Source organism: Scylla paramamosain, unplaced genomic scaffold (assembly GCF_035594125.1).
Source record: "Scylla paramamosain isolate STU-SP2022 unplaced genomic scaffold, ASM3559412v1 Contig10, whole genome shotgun sequence".
Taxonomy (NCBI): Eukaryota; Metazoa; Arthropoda; class Malacostraca; order Decapoda; family Portunidae; genus Scylla; species Scylla paramamosain.
The window spans coordinates 820,001-837,500 of NW_026973675.1; the positions used below are offsets into that span (position 1 = coordinate 820,001).

The 17,500-nt window shown below is 39.7% G+C and overlaps 1 long non-coding RNA gene across 1 annotated transcript in view; it reads right to left on the reverse strand.

The window, feature by feature from the left end:
- Positions 1 to 17,500, reverse strand: part of LOC135096981 (uncharacterized) — an 87,176-nt gene that overhangs the window by 9,248 nt on the left and 60,428 nt on the right. The window contains exon 3 of the long non-coding RNA XR_010265236.1: positions 7,402 to 7,605. This is a non-coding gene — a long non-coding RNA (uncharacterized LOC135096981). The remainder of the gene's footprint in view (positions 1 to 7,401; positions 7,606 to 17,500) is intronic.

The window sequence follows — 17,500 nt, forward strand, 5'->3', positions numbered from 1 at the left end:
TTCATAGAAGCTGTTTTAGCTAGAGATGAGATGTGAAGTTTCCAGTTCAGATTATAAGTAAAGGACAGACCGAGGATGTTCAGTGTAGAAGAGGGGGACAGTTGAGTGTCTTTGAAGAAGAGGGGATAGTTGTCTGGAAGGTTGTGTCGAGTTGATAGATGGAGGAATTGAGTTTTTGAGGCATTGAACAATACCAAGTTTGCTCTGCCCCAATCAGAAATTTTAGAAAGATCAGAAGTCAGGCGTTCTGTGGCTTCCCTGCGTGATATGTTTACCTCCTGAAGGGTTGCACGTCTATGAAAAGACGTGGAAAAGTGCAGGATGGTATCATCAACATAGGAGTGGATAGGACAAGAAGTTTGGTTTAGAAGATCATTAATGAATAATAAAAAGAGAGTGGGTGACCCGATTTAACCTCACCTAACCTTACATAACTTCATCTAACTTCAACTGTCCTCAACTAACCACTCATAACCTTACCTAACATCACCTAACCACAGCTAACCTCACTTAACCTCACCTTATCTCATCTATCCTTATCTAAATATACCTAACCTCACATAAAATCACCTAATCTCATATAAGCTCACTTAACATGAAATATCCTATTCTAACCTAATCTAACCACACCTAACCTTACCTAACTTCACCTAACCAAAACTATACCTAACATTACCTATCCTCAACTAATATCAACTAACTTTACCTAACCTCACCTGATCTAAATTCAACTAAATTAACTTCACTAACCTTCCATAACATCTCTTAACCACACTTCTCTTCATCTCTTATCCTCACTAACTACAGCTAACTTGAGCTAACCTTTCCTAAACACACCTAATATTACCTAATCTCACCTAACTTCACATATGCTCACCTAACCACATCTAACCTCACTTAACCTCATCTAATAACATTTAACTTCACTTATCCTCTCCTAAAAACAAATAACCACACCTAACCTCACCTACCAATAACTAAACTCACATATGCTCACCTAACCTAACCTAACCTAAACTAACTTTACCTAACCTTTCCTAAGCACAACTAACCACACCTAACATCACCTTACCTCACCTAATTTCACTTTACAACGCCTAACCTCACATAACCTCACCTAACCAAGCAAAACCTTTCTTAACCTTATTAAGCACACCTAACCTCTTCTAAAATTACTTAAGCTCACAAAATCACAACTAAATACAACTAACCTCACTTAAATCTCTGAGCAGACCTAACATCAGCTAACCTCACCTAACCTCACCTAACATCAACTAATCTCACTTCACCACACCTAAATACACCTAACCTCACATAACCACACCTAACCACCTAACCTAAACTCTCCTGAACATGCAAAACCTTATCTAACCTCACCTGAACCCACCTAACCTCACATATACTCACCTAATAACACCTAACATCACTAACCTTAGCACACTTAACCTCATCTAACCACACTTAAACACACCCAACTCACCTAACTCACATAAACTCAGCTAACATCACTTAACCTCACCAAAACACATCTAACCTCACCTAACCACACCTAACCTCTCCTAAACTCTCATGACCACACCTATCCATCCTTATCTCATTTAACCTCCCCTACTTTTTATCTAACCTTACTTACCACACCTAACCTCACTTAACTTCACCTAAACTATCCTAAAAACACCTAATATTCCCTAATCTAATTTAATCACACCTAACCTCATCTAATCTTTCCCAACTACATCTATCCATACCTAACCATACCTAATCCCACATAGCCTTTTGTAATCTCAGTTAACGTCACTTAATATCACCTAAAAACACAAAACCACACCTAACCTCACCTAACCTCAGCGAACCTTAATATAACCTCATCTAACCATATGTAACCTCACTTAACGTCACATCACCTAACCACACCTAACTGCACCTAACCTCACCTAGTCTCTCCTATCTTCACCTTAACTCATAACCTCAAATAATCACAAATAACGTCACCTAGCATAACCTACCCTCATCTAACCAAACCTAACCACATGTAACCTCACCTAATCACATCAAACTACACTTAATCTTACCTAACCTCACCTAACCTCTCCTAACCACACCTAACCAATTTAACCTAATTTAACACCTCATAACCTCTATAACCTCACTTAATTTATGCATACCTAACTTCATCTAACCTCACCTGACCTCACATAACCACAACTAACCTTACCTAACCTGTCTTAACCTCACATAACCGCACTTAATCTCATCTAAGTGGCCTAACCTTACATAATCAAAGCTAACCGAACCTAACCTCACCTAATATCATCTAACCAAACCTAACCATATGCAACCTCACCTAACCACAATTAACCACATCTAACCACACCTAACCACACCTAACCACATCCAAGTTAACATCAGCTAACATCACATAAGCCCACCTAACCTCACCTATAACTCACCTATACCAAACCTACTATAACCTTACCTAGCCTCTCTTAAGTTCATCTAATCTCACATAATCTCTCTTAAGTCATCTAGCCTCACCTAATCACACCTGATCGCATCTAACCTCAACTAACATCATGTAACCATACCTAAACACATATAAGCTCACATAACCTAACTTAACCTCACCTAACCATACCTAGCATAAACTACTCTTACCTCACGTAATTTCACGTAACCCTAGCTAATATTATCTAACCATATCTAACATAACCTAACAACACATAACCTCACGTAATGCTAGCTAATATCACCTACCCTCAACTAACCTTACTTATCTTCACCTAACCTCACCTAACCATACCTAAAATCACCAATCCTTACCTATACTAACCTAACCACACCTAACCTAACCTAACATCACCTAACCTTAACTAACAACACTTAACCTCATTAAACCTCACCGACCCTCACCAAACCTTTCCTAACAACACCAAACCTCACAAAATCTCAAGTAATCACAATTAACCTCACATATCCTTGCCTAAACATAACCTGTCATAACCTCAACTAACCTCACAAAAGACCTCTAAAACCTTTTCTAACTTCACCTAATGTCTTGTAAATACAACAAATATCACCTAAACTCACTCAACCACACCTTACCTTACTTAACCTCACCTAACCACAGCTAAGCTCAAATAACCTCACCTAACCTCTCTTAACCACACCTAACTAAACCTAACCATACTTAACCTCACTTAACTTCTCTTAATGAAACTTAACCTTGCCTAACTTCACCTATCATCACTTAACCTCAGTTAACCTTACACAACCTTACCTAAACTTAGCTAAGCTCAAGTAATCTCACCTAACCACACCGAACTCTCCTATTCTCATGTAACTTCTCTTAACGACAAATAACCTCACCTAACTATAACTAACCTCACTTAACCTCACCTAAAAACATCTAATCTCACCTAACCTCTCTTAAGTACTACTAAACACACCTAACCACAACTAACCTTGCCTAACAAAACCTAACCACACATAGCATAACATAACCTCACATAATCTCATCTAACCTGTTTTAACCTCACCTAACTTAATCTTAGCACACCTACCCTCATCTAATTACAGCTAAGGACACCTAACCTTCCTAAACCGTTCCTAATTTTTCCTAGCACACCAAACCTTTCTTAACCTCACCTAACCACACCTAAACTAATCTAACACCACCTAACCTCATATTACCTTACCTAACTTTACCTAAGCACATCTAACTTCATCTAACAACACCTAAGCACACTTAATCTGAAGTAAACTAAAAAAAAAACTTATTTATAGACATCTAACCTCATCTAACAACACCTACCCTAACATAACCTCTCTTAAGCACACATACCATCAACGAACCTCACCTAAACTCACCTAACCATACCTATCCATATAAAACCTTACTTAGCTTCACCTAACCTCACCTATGCTCACCTAACATCTCTTAACATCTCAATTAGCCTGGTCTAACATCTTCTTATCTCAATTAACTTTACCTAAACTCACCTAACCTCACCTAAACTCACCAGTTCTCACCTAACCTCTCCTAACCACAACTAACTACACATATCTATACCTAACTTAACCTATTCTCACTCAACGCAACCTGACCTCAACCAACCTCACATAAACACTTCTAAACACACCTAACCTCACATAACCTCACCTAATCTCTCTTAACCACTCCTAACCACATCTAACCTCACGAAACCTTACCTAACCTCTCCTAACGTCACCTAATCTCATATAAGGATGTCAAACCTCATCTAATAACATCTAACCGCACCTAACCACACCTAACCTCTCCAAACCTCAGCTAACCTAACGTCGCCTCACAAAACTCACCTAATCGCACTTAATCACACATAACTTCACCTAATGAGACCTCAAAAAATCTAATCTTATCTAACCTTACCTAACTACATCTAACCTCAATAACATAACTGTCCTCACTTACCCTCACCTAACCTTACCTAACTTCACCTAACCTAATTTAACAACACAAAAGCATAAATAACCACACCTAACATCAACTAACCATACAAAACGTCATCTAACATAATGTAACCTCATCTAATGTTAGCTAATCTCACCTAAGCTCACTTAATATTACCGAACCTAAAACTAAACTAACCTAAGCTAAATTCACCTACCCACAGATAACCTCATCTAACCATCATTTAAACATATCTAACCTCACCTAATCTTCTCTAATATCATTTAACATCTCATAAACTCCTTACCTAATATAATAACACCTAACTACACCAAGCATTATCTAACCTCATCTAACCTCACCTAACCCTTAATAACCTCACCTAACCACACATAAGCACACAAAACTTCACCTAACCTCCCAAGAGCACACCTAACTTCCCATAACCCCACCTAACCACACATAATTTCAACTAACTTCATCTAACTTCATCTAAACAACTCCAACTAACCACACCTGACATCATATAACCTCACCTAACCTCATATAAGCACATCTAACCTCGTTTAACTTCACCTAAGCACACTTAACCTCAACTAACCTCACCTAAACTCATCTAAGCATACCCAACTTCACCTAACCTCTCATACCCTTACCTAACGTCAGTTATGTACACCTAACCTCACTTAACCTCACCTAAGCACACCTAACATAACCTAACCTATCATAACCTCACCTAACCTCACTTAACCTTACCTAACCTCTCCTAACCAGACCTAATGAGACCTATCCACACATAACTTAACCTAACTTCCCTTAACGAAACATGACCCTAATTAACATTACCTAAACTCTCCTAACCACACAAAACCAAACCTAACCTCACCTAACTACACCACTAACAGAAATATCCTCACCCAAACTTACATAACGTTATCTAACAACACCTAACCAGACATAACCTCAAATAACCTCGCCTAACCTCACATTATCTCACCTACCTAACCTAATTTAACCTCACCTAACGAAACCTAACTCACCTAAACTCTCTTAATGTAACTTCACCTAAATCACCTAAATTCACCTAATCAAACCTAAACTCACTAATCACACCTAACTACACCTAACCTCACCTAACCTCACCTAACCATACCTGACCTCAACTAACCTCACATAACCTCAGATAACCTCACCTAACCTCACTTATTTTTACCTAACCTCACCTAACCACTCCTAACCATACCTAACCATATGTAACACTTTGCCTATACTTATGTAACCTCACCTAACCTCAGCTAACCTCACCTAAACCTCACTTAACCTAACCGAACCTAAACTAACTTAACCTAACCTAACTTTACCTAAGTTCACCCAATCACACCTAACCTCACCTAGCCTGATCTGACCACACCTAACCTCAAATAATGTCTTCTAACCTTATTTAATCTCACTTAAACTCTCCTAAATTCATCTAACTTCACATAACCAAACCTAACCTCACCTTAACTCACCTATCCACTCCTAACCTAACCCAACCTAACCTAACTTCAAGTAACAACATCTAACATTACCTAACCTCTCCTAACATCACCTAATCACACCTAACCTCACCTTGCCTATTCTCACGAAACCTCTCCTAACCACACCTAATCTCACCTAACCACCTATTTTTTCATAACCTCACCTAACCTCCCATAACTTGACCTAACCCCAACCAACCTCACCTTTTAACACCTAAGCTCATCTAACCTCTCTTAACCCCACTTAACCTCACAAAACGTCACTTATTCACAGCTAACCTCACCTAACCTCACATAACGTCATCTAACCTCAAGTATTGTGACCTAACCACACCTAATTTCACCTAACTTCATCTAACCTCTCCTAACCATACCTAACGTCAACTAAACTCTTCTAATCATACCTAACCACCTAAACTCACCTAACCTCATCTATCCTCACCGGACCACACCTAACCTTACCTAACAACTACCAACCTCACTTAACCTTACAGAACCTTCCCTAACCACACCTAAGCACAACTGACATAACCTAAACCCATATAACCTCAAATAAAATCACCTAATGACAATTAAACATAACATCTCTCAACCTCATCCAACCTAACTTAATATCACCTCACGACACATAACTACACCTAACCTCTCCTAACGTTACTTAACCTCTCTTAATCATACCTAATTATCCTAGTCTCAACCTACCATCTCAAACTTCACCTAACATTACATCTCATTTCACCTAACCTCACCTAACATTACTTAACCTCACTTAACCTCACCTAACTTCAACTATCCTCAAATAATCATTCATAACCTCACCTAACAACACCCAAGCTCACCTAACATTACCTAATCTCACCTATTATCACCTAACCATACCTGTAGGACAAAAGTAGCCTGGCTGAGCGCCGTCAAATGTTTAATTTCAACCTGATAAATATATCACAATAAGATAATTGATACTGACAATGTAATCCTGGCCAGTACAATAAATCAATACACTCACAATGTTAATGATATAAATACACCACAAAACATGGCCCCAAAGCTGATAGTAGTAAAATATACCAGAGAAAAAGCGAAAATGTTGTACCAAATCCATGATCTATTTTCACCATGCACATGTATGTAAATAATAATCATTATACAGAAAGAAACATAATGATGAAAGGTATACATAATTCAATGAGCCTACACCACTTTTGTCCTAAGCAGTGCTGGAGAGCCGCCTCAAATATGCACACTTGTCACCACTCGGACAGTTACCATGCTGTGTAACCTGAATCACGTCATAAATTCACACAACAATAAAAACCTGCGCTATTATCAAAACTAAACAAGTAACACCAATAGAGAATATTCATCATAACACTATCTCACCCAACACCGCGTAACTCTGTAACCCCACAGTAAAATACAACGTGAAAACATAGTAGTATAAATTATACATACATCACTGGTCCTATGGAGCCCAAAGCAGTCCTGAGATCACTTGCACTGGCCCCACACCCTGGCCACCTTGCTCCACCAAATCCAAGCGTTCAAGAGACGTAGTCACATGACATAAAACAGTAGTAGGATGAACGATCCACGGAGTGTACAGCGGCAGAACTGGCTCAGGTCTGCCTGACAGCCATCACAAAGACGCTTCCACGCCTGCGAACGAGCAAATGACGAACTACATGCATGGGGATCAATCCTTACAAGAAGCATAATTTCATAAATATCATACTCATGATACTATACCTAATATCACTTAAAATTACCTAAACACACCTAACCTCACCTAATCAGACATAACTTCAGCTAATATCACCTAACTTCACATATCCTCATCTAACCACACCTAACCTCACCTAACCTCATCTAACTGCGCCTAAACTCACCTAATCTTACCTAACCTTTCCTAACCACAAGAAACCACACCTAATCTCATTTAACCACACCTAACCTTATCTAACCTCAGTTATCTTTTCCTAACCACACTTAACTTCACTTAAACTCAAATAACCTCACCTATGTACATCTAATCACACCTGACCTCACCTATCGTTACTTAACCTAGCTTAAACTGTTTTAATCTCACATAACCTCACCTAAGCAAACCTAATCTACTAAGCACACCTAACTCCAGATAACCTCTTTTAATCTTCTCTAAGCACACCTAACCTCACCTAACCTCACCTAACTTTGTTTTACCTAACCTAAGCACATCCAACCTCATTTAATCTCAACTAATCACAACTAATCTTATCTAACCTCACTTAAGCACACCTAACTTAATATAAATACAACTAATTTCACCTATCCTCACCTAACCTCACCTTACACCTAAAACATCTAATCTCACCTAGCCTTACCTAACGTCACTTATCCTAATCAAATGTCTCCCACAATCACCTAATCTCACTAAAACTTACCGCACTTAACGTCACTAAGCCTATCCACACTTAACCTCACTTAACCTCACCTAATATCAACTAACCTCATCTAACCACACCTAATCTCACATAAACTCAAATAACCATACATAAGCTCACCTAAAATAATCTGATCTATATATAGTAACAACACCTTATCTCAACTAACCTCACTTAACCACCCCTAGGCTAACCTAACCTCTCTTAACCCGTACAGTATTGCTTTATAGGAGTGAAACAGGTCATGTGGGGTTGGATTTTGGCCAAATAATATTATTGTCTTATAAAATTGCAAAAAAATAGCTGATTTGAACGATATAAATGCGATATATGTGTGTTCCCTGAAAGCTGTCGTTTTCTGTGAGTCCTTTCACGCGTGGCACCAATACTCCAGTGGTGGTGCGTAAGACAAAACATGTAGAACAGTACTATGTAACTTCCGCTTCTTATTTATTATTTCCGACACACTGTGAATGCTTCTTCCATGACTATATATTGTTTAGTTTGAGTTTCTTGTAAAGTATATCTGAGGATTGTTTGTCTAGCCTCTCTATAGTCATATCATAGTACCAAATTTATCACGCTCGTACAGACTATATTTTCTCTATGTGTGTATAAGTAGCACAATATTATCCCTTCATTGCACAAGCATAACATGTTTTGTAACACCAACAACAAAAAAATTACACACAGCTGCCCAAATAACCCATTATACGAATTTTATGTTTTTTTATGTTGGTACTCCTGCATACCACAGCCTGCCCGCCCTCGCCCGCCAGCTGATCACATACCCCAAACATTTTCCCATTTACTACGTAGCTTCCGCGTCTTTGCATTTGCTGCCGACCAATTTGGTATTGCTCTGCTACTGTACAATTTACATAACATCCCAATTTTACAAGTATATATAAGAGGTAATTGTGTATTACCTCTGGACTGTAGCATATCCCATGAAAATCTGTATGGCTGGGAAACTGATGACTCAGGTTCCGAGCCAGGAATTAATACAAAGGAGAAACAGACAGCAACAACCCTGTTGGGCCCAACGAGGCTGCCTGTATAGCTAACACTACACTAACTACAACTACAGTTCTATACTTCTATCTATCTACTGTGGGCCAAAGTAAGATGAGGAATGAATGATATGAAAGCACATGTGCATAAAAGACAGCAGAAATAATGTGGCAATTGATGCTTACATAGGGAAAAGTGTATTGGCTAATGTACCTACAACTAACTGTTGACACGCAAATACGCATCTCATGGCCATAGGGAAAAAAAATCTTGTGCCTGTAAACTTTAGGTTTCCGTATTATAAACGACCATAGGGAAAAAATATTGTGCCTGTAAACTTTCAGGTTTCCGTATTATAAACGGCCATAGGGAAAAAAAAAACTTGTGCCTGTAAACTTTCAGGTTTCCGTATTATAAACGGCCATGGGGAAAAAAAATCCTGTACCTGTAAACTTTCAGGTTTCTGTATTATAAACTTCTGTCTTTCATTAGCAGCAAATGAAACCTATTTTCCTATGCTCTATAGTATATACATTATTTATAATTATCTATACCACTCTAGTATATCTTGAGAGTGTGATATACCTCAAAACACGGGTCCAGACAAAGAGCCGTGTCGCAGGGCACACACATGAACCTCGTATCTTTGCGTTGCTTTGGCCGGAGTGTGGTGGTGCGGCAGACGTGGCAAGGCTTTTGGGCGTTTTTCTTGGCAGCTGTAGGTGGGATATACTTGGGAAAATGACGACCTGTGAGACGTGTAGGATCGTCACCATGAGATGCTCGTCGTCGTCCTGCTGTAGGAAGAGGCTCCGAATACTGCTCAAGAAGCTGTCTTATTACCTCCCTTGTGAAGTCATGGAGTGTCGGCTTCTCGCCAGTTTTGACCTGGTGTAGAATATGGGCGTTGAGGACAGCACAGTCAATCAGATGAAAAAACATCTTTCATTGTTTTCCTTGAACATTCCACAGATGACATCATGCTGTCACTTTTATCTACAAGGCGCATGTTTTGGTTGTAGACAATAACACATTCAGGTTTGTCGATGAAGGTTTTTTGTGGAATGGTCAGTGTTCTCACTCGTTTGCAACTTTGGTTCGTGGACACTGGTGAGGAGATGAACGTCTCTCTTGTCCCTCCATTTCACTGCAAGAATGTTGTTTGCCTGCTTGTGAACAACATCACCTTTCTGCAGTCCGATGGGGAATTTGGCCATAAACTTGCGATTTGGCTTTACCGTACCACAGGCCCCAGTCATTCTCTCATGCAGATAGTGGAGCAGTGTAGGACTGGTGTACCAGTTGTCAACAAAAAGTATATGTCCTTGACCAAGGTAAGACTCAAGCATGGTATTGACAACGCTTCCTGATATGCCCAACTTCTTATTCTCTTTGATGTTTGTTCTTGCCCCAGTGTACAAAATCATGTCCAAAATGAAGCCAGTTTCACAGTCACAAAGAACAAATAGTTTTAGGCCAGATCGATGGCGCTTGGATGGGATGTACTGGCGAAAGTGTAAACTACCACGCCACAGAACCAAACTTTCATCAATAACTAAATTTTGAAACGGTTTGAATGATGACTTGAAACTATGGCAAATGTAGTCAAAGATGGGCCTTATTTTTCTCATTTTGTCATCATCAGTTGGCTGAGTGTTATCTTGGAAGTGTAAGGCTTGTAGCAAAGCAATGAACCTGTTTACTGACATGATTTTACTGAAAATAGGCTGGCGAAGAAGTGGATCTGTCGACCAGTATTCCTTATAATTTTCCCTTGGAGTGAGCCCCATCAGCATAACTAAAGCCAAAAATGAGTACATTTACATCTGTGTCCTGCCATTGCAAGAAACGAGAGTGTGGATGGAGTATTTTACCTGCTATCATAAAGCCATGAAAATTGTTGCTTTCTTTGACTATATGAGCCATTATGTCTTCCGTGAAAAACAACCTAAAATATTCACTCTCTGTGCTGCCATCATGAACGAGTCCATGTGGTATACCACGACCATGAAGATCAAACTGAAAATCAGTGGGCAAAAAGTCATGCCCATCTCTCCATTCCCATTGTACATCAGCATCAGCATTTATTGTTTGGTGTTGAGCTTGGGATGTAGATGGTGTGTGCGCTTGACTAGCGAGGTCATGCAGTGGCTGAGAAGCTGATAGTGAGGAAGCACCTACTACAAGCCCGGACTCCCCACCATCCCTTTTCCGCTTCTTGCTGGAATGAGCAGGAGCAGATTCACTTTCATTTTCATCATCACTCCCCCTGTCTGATTGTATGTAATCAGAGTCATCTTCATCGTCCTCCTCAGAGAGATCACTGTCCCCCAACTCTGTGACATTATCGTCATAGAGAATATTCTCTATTTGCGCCGATGTCAAGCCCCGCGGCATGGTGCACAGGACAACACGTGCTAACAGCGAGGGTGTAGCAGCGTGTCTAGCTATCATGACTCATTGCCGGGCCAGCCCACCAACCCGGCGCCTCACGCCCCAGGGCTGCCAACACAACCGACGATGACTGTACGCATGAACACAAAATATATTGAAATTGCTATTCAAGCTGGAATAATATAAAAATAGCTGATCTACTGAACAGTATTTTGAGTATATTGATAAGTAATTATGACACCACTAACATATTTTTATAAATATACCTATTTTTTCAATAAATCATTCGTGGTCATGGATACATTCTATGTAATAGACCACAGCAATACAATAAAAATGAGAGTGAGCTTTCAAAATCATATTTAGGCATAGAAAAGACATCTTGAACCATTTCTACAGGTTTAGGTGCTGTGAAGTAAAAGAAAACGATGATCGTATATTTACGTACTAAACACTTTCCCTCCCGAACGTATATATACGTACTAAACACTTTACGGGTTAACTACACTTATCCACACCTAACCTCACCTAACATCACATAAACTTTTCTAACCTTGGTTAAACACACATAACTTTATCTAAACACAAATAACCTCATCTAAAATCACCTAACCCACCGAATCTTATCTAACCTCACATAATGAAATCTAACTTCACTTAACATCACCTAACCTCATCTAACCACACTTAACCTCATCTAACCTCTCCTAACGTCTTCACCTTAGCTAATATAACCTAACCTAAGGAGGTAAACATTTCACGCAGGGAAGCCATAGAACGCTTGATTTCTGATCTTTCTAAAATTTCTGATTGGGGCAAAGCAAACTTGGTATTGTTCAATGCCTCAAAAACTCAATTTCTACATCTATCAACTCGAAACAACCTTCCAGACAACTATCTCCTCTTCTTCAATGACACTCAACTGTCCCCCTCTTTTACACTGAACATCCTCGTTCCGTCCTTTACTTATAATCTGAATTGGAAAGTTCACATCTCATCTCAAGCTAAAACAGCTTCTATGAAGTTAGGAGTTCTGAGACGTCTCGGCTAGTTTTTCTCACCTCCCCAGCTGCTAACTCCGTACAAGGGCCTTATCCGTCTATGTAGGAAGTATGCTTCACATGTCTGGAGAGATTCCATTCATACTGCTTTTCTAGACAGGGAGGAATCAAAAACTTTTCGTCTCATCAACTCCTCTCCTTTAACTGACTGTCTTGAGCCTCTCTCTCACCGCCGCAATGTTGCATCTCTAACTGTCTTCTACCGCTACTTTCATACTAACTGCTCTTCTGATCTCGCTAACTTCATGCCTCCCCTCCTCCCACGACCTCTCTGCACAATACTTTCTTCTTTCTCTCACCCCTATTCTGTCCACCTCTCTAACGCAAGAGTTAACCAGTATTCTCAATCATTCATCCCTTTCTCTGGTAAACTCTGGAACTTCCTGCCTGCTTCTGTATTTCCACCTTCCTATGACTTGAATTCTTTCAAGGGGGAGGTTTCAAGATACTTATTCATCAATTTTTGACTACTGCTTTGACCCTTTTATGGGACTGGCGCTTCAGTAGGCATTTTTTTTTATTGGATTTTTGTTGCCTTTTGCCAGTGTCACTCCTACATAAGAAAAAAAAAAAAAGTGGGGTTAGGTGATGTTAGGTGAGGTTAAGAGATGGTATGTGAGATTAGGTGAGATTTGGTGTGGTTAGGTGAGATTATATGAGGTAAGGTATGGTTAGGTGAGGATAGGTGAGGTTTCATGAGGTTAGGCTTTGTTAGATAAGGTTAGGTGAGATTAAGCATGATTAGGTGAGGTTAGGTAAGATAGGTAAGCTGAAGTTAGTTTAAGTTAGGTGAAGTTAGTTGAAGTTAGGTATGGTTAGGTGAAGTTATGTGAGGTTATGAGAAGTTAGGTGTGGTTATGCGTGGTGAGGTGATATTAGGATAGACCGGATGAGGTTAAATGAGGTTAAGTATGATTAGGTGCTTTTAGGTGAAATTATGTGAGGTTAGAAGTGGTTAAGTGAGGTGAGGTGTAGTTAGTTTAGATTATAAGTAAAGGACAGACCGATGATCTTCATTGTAGAAGAGGGGGTCAGTTGAGTGTCATTGAAGAAGAAGGGATAGTTGTCTGGAAGGTTGTATTGAGTTGATAGCTGGAGAAATTGAGTTTATGACGCATTGAACAATACCAAGTTTGGTATTGTTCAATGTGTTTTGGTATTGTACCTGTGTCTACCACAGCAGCAATACAACGGTCAGAAAGGAAACTTGAGATGAAGTTACAGAGAGAAGGACAGAAGCCCTAGGTGGGTAGTTTGGAAATCAAAGCTTTGTGCAAGACTCTATCAAAAGGCTTTTATATTTCCAAGGCAACAGCAAAAGTTTCACCAAAATCTCTAAAAGAGGATGACCAAGACTCAGTAAAGAAAGCCAGAAGATCACCAGTAGAGCGGCCTTGATAGAAAACATAATGGCGATCAGATAGAAAGTTGTGAAGTGACAAATATTTAAGAATTTTCCTGTTGAGAATAGATAAAAAAAATATATGTATAGATAAGCAGGAAATTAAAGCAATAGGAAGGTAGTTTGAGGGATTAGAACGGTCACCCTTTTTAGGAACAGGCTGAATGTAAGCAAACTTCCAGCAAGAAAGAAAGGTAGATGTTGACAGACAGAGCTGAAAGAGTTTGACTAGGCAAGGTGCAAGCACGGAGGCACAGTTTCGCAGAACAATAGGAGAGACCCCATTAGGTCCATAAGCCTTCCGAGGGTTTAAGCCAGCAAGGGCATGCAAAACATCATTACGAAGAATTTTAATACTTAGCATGAAGTAGTCAGAGGATGGAGGAGAGAGAGGAACAAGCCCAGAATCGTCCAAGGTAGAGTTTTTAGCAAAAGTTTGAGCGAAGAGTTCAGTTTTAGAAATAGATGTGATAGCAGTGGTGCCATATTGGTTGAAATAAAGGAGGGAAAAAGCAAAATTATTAGAGATATTTTTGGCTAGATGCCAGAAGTCACGAGGGGAGTTATATCTTGAAAGATTTTGACACTTTCTGTTAATGAAGGAATTTTTGACTAGATGGAGAACAGACAGGCATGGTTCCGGGCAGAAATATAAAGTGCATGAGATTCTGGTGATGGAAGGCTTAAGTACCTTTTTGTGGGCCACGTCTCTATCAAGTACAGCACCAGAACAAGCTGTGTTAAACCAAGGTTTAGAAGGTTTATATCGAGGAAAAGAGTGGGGATTGTACGCCTCCTTGCCAGACACTATCACCTCTGTTATGAGCTCAGCACACAAAGATGGGTATCTGACACAGAAGCAGTAGTCATTCCAAGGAAAATCAGCAAAATACCTCCTCATGTCCCCCCAACTAACAGAGGCAAAACGCCAGAGGCACCTTGGCTTAGGGTGATCCTGAGGAGGGATTTGAGCGATAGAACAAGATACAGATATGAGACTGTGATCGGAGGAGCCCAACGGAGAAGAAAGGATGACAGCATAAGCAGAAGGATTAGAGGTTAGAAAAAAGTCAAGAATGTTGGGCGTATCTCCAAGACGGTCAGGAATACGAGTTGCAGCAATTTGTTGCACAAATTGCTCTAGGTCGTGGAGGATAGCAAAATTGAAGGTTAGTTCACCAGGATGGTCAGTGAAGGGAGAGGAAAGCCAAAGCTGGTGGTGAACATTGAAGTCTCCAAGAATGGAGATCTCTGCAAAAGGGAAGAGGGTCAAAATGTGCTCCACTTTGGAAGCTAAGTAGTCAAATAATTTCTTATAGTCAGAGGATTTAGGTAAGAGGCATACAGCACAGATAAATTTAGTTTGAGAGTGATTCTGTAGTAGTAGCCAGATGGTGGAAAACTCGGAAGATTCAAGAGAGTGGGCACGAGAGCAGGTTAAGTCATTGCGCACATAAACGCAACATCCAGCTTTGGATCGGAAATGAGGATAGAGAAAGTAGGAGGGAACAGAAAAGGGCTACTGCCAGTTGCCTCAGACACCTGAGTTTCAGTGAGGAAAACAAGATGAGATTTAGAAGAGGAGAGGTGGTGTTCTACAGATTGAAAATTAGATCTTAGACCGCGAATGTTGCAAAAGTTAATGAAGAGAAAGTTGAAGGGGGTGTCAAAACACTTAGGGTCGTCGACAGAAAGGCAGTTCGACCTGGGGACATTTATGATCCCCTTCCCAGATGGGGAATCCGAGGCTGGTGTAAGACTCGCCATGATTGATAATTTAAAAAATTTTTGAGTGAAGGGTGTGTGTGTTATTAGGTGCTTGTAGTTTTGTGTGGAGGAAGAGAGTTGTCTTTAGAGGACGGAGGCAATGACTGCCCCCTTGTGTTGTGAGACACAAAGGGAAACGTTCAATGAGGTCACAGCTGGTTTAATGAAAAGTTCACAGCACCCCCTGAACAGTGCTTTAGACTCGCGGGGAGTAATTATTGTTTCGGCAGGTGTCTACCGCCTCCTCCTGTAACCTAACCTAACCTAACCTAAGTCACCCAACCTTACCTAACCTAACTTATCATTACCTAAGCTCACATAATCTCACCTAACCACACCTAAACTCACCTAACATCACCTAACCTTACCTAACCTTACCTACTTACTCACCTAATCACAGTTAACTTTTCTAAGCCAAACTAACATCACTTAATCATACCTAACAACACATAACTTCAACCTATCCTCAGCTAATATCATCTAACCACACATAACATTACCCAACCTCACATAACTTCACCTAACCTTACAAAACCTCACCTAATCTCAATTCTCCTCACTTAACTACACCAAACTTCACCTAACATCACTTAACCACACCAAACTTCATCTAAGCTCACCTAACCTTCCCTATCCTCAACTAACATCCCTTAACCACACATAACGTCACCTAACCTCACCTAACCTCCCTTACCTCACCTTATCAAATCTAACCTTATTTAGCCTCATTTAACTTCATCTAACCACACCTAATCTTAACAAATCTCTCCTAACTACACCTAATCACGCCTAAAGTTACCTAACCACAAGTAACATCACCATTATATATTGATGAAACCCAAAAACTGAGTTTGAATAAGAAGCACGGTATTGCCATTTTGGAAATGTTTTGAAACCTGAAAACTGAGTTTCAACGAGAAACAGCGTATAGCAATTTTTAGCGATGGCTACGAAACCCGAAAAACGAGTTTGAATGAGAAAGTGTACCGCTTTTTTTTTTTTTTTTGGTGGGGGAGATGCTTATGAAATCCGAAAACAAAGGTTGAATGAGAAACAGGTTATCGTTATTTTGGGAGATGCTTATGAAATCTGAAATCCGAGTTTGAATAAGAAACATACTATTGCCATTTTGGTAGATACTAATAAAACCCAAAAAACAAGTTTGAATAAGAAACAGTTTCGATATTTGGTGGAGTACTTGTGAAATCCGGAAACTAAGTTTGAATGAAAAACAACGTATCGCAATTTTGGGAGAAACCCGAAAATCAATATTGAATGAGAAACAGGGTATTGCCATTTTCAGAGATACTGATAAAACCCATGAACCCCCCAGAAGAACAGTTTCAATGAGAAACAGGGTATAGCAAATTTGGGAGACATTTATGAAAACTGAAAACCGAGTTTCAAAAAAAAAAAAAAAATGGGGCCGCTTTATTGGGAGATAATGATAAAAACCCGAAAACCGAGTCTGAATGAGAAACATGGTATCAATA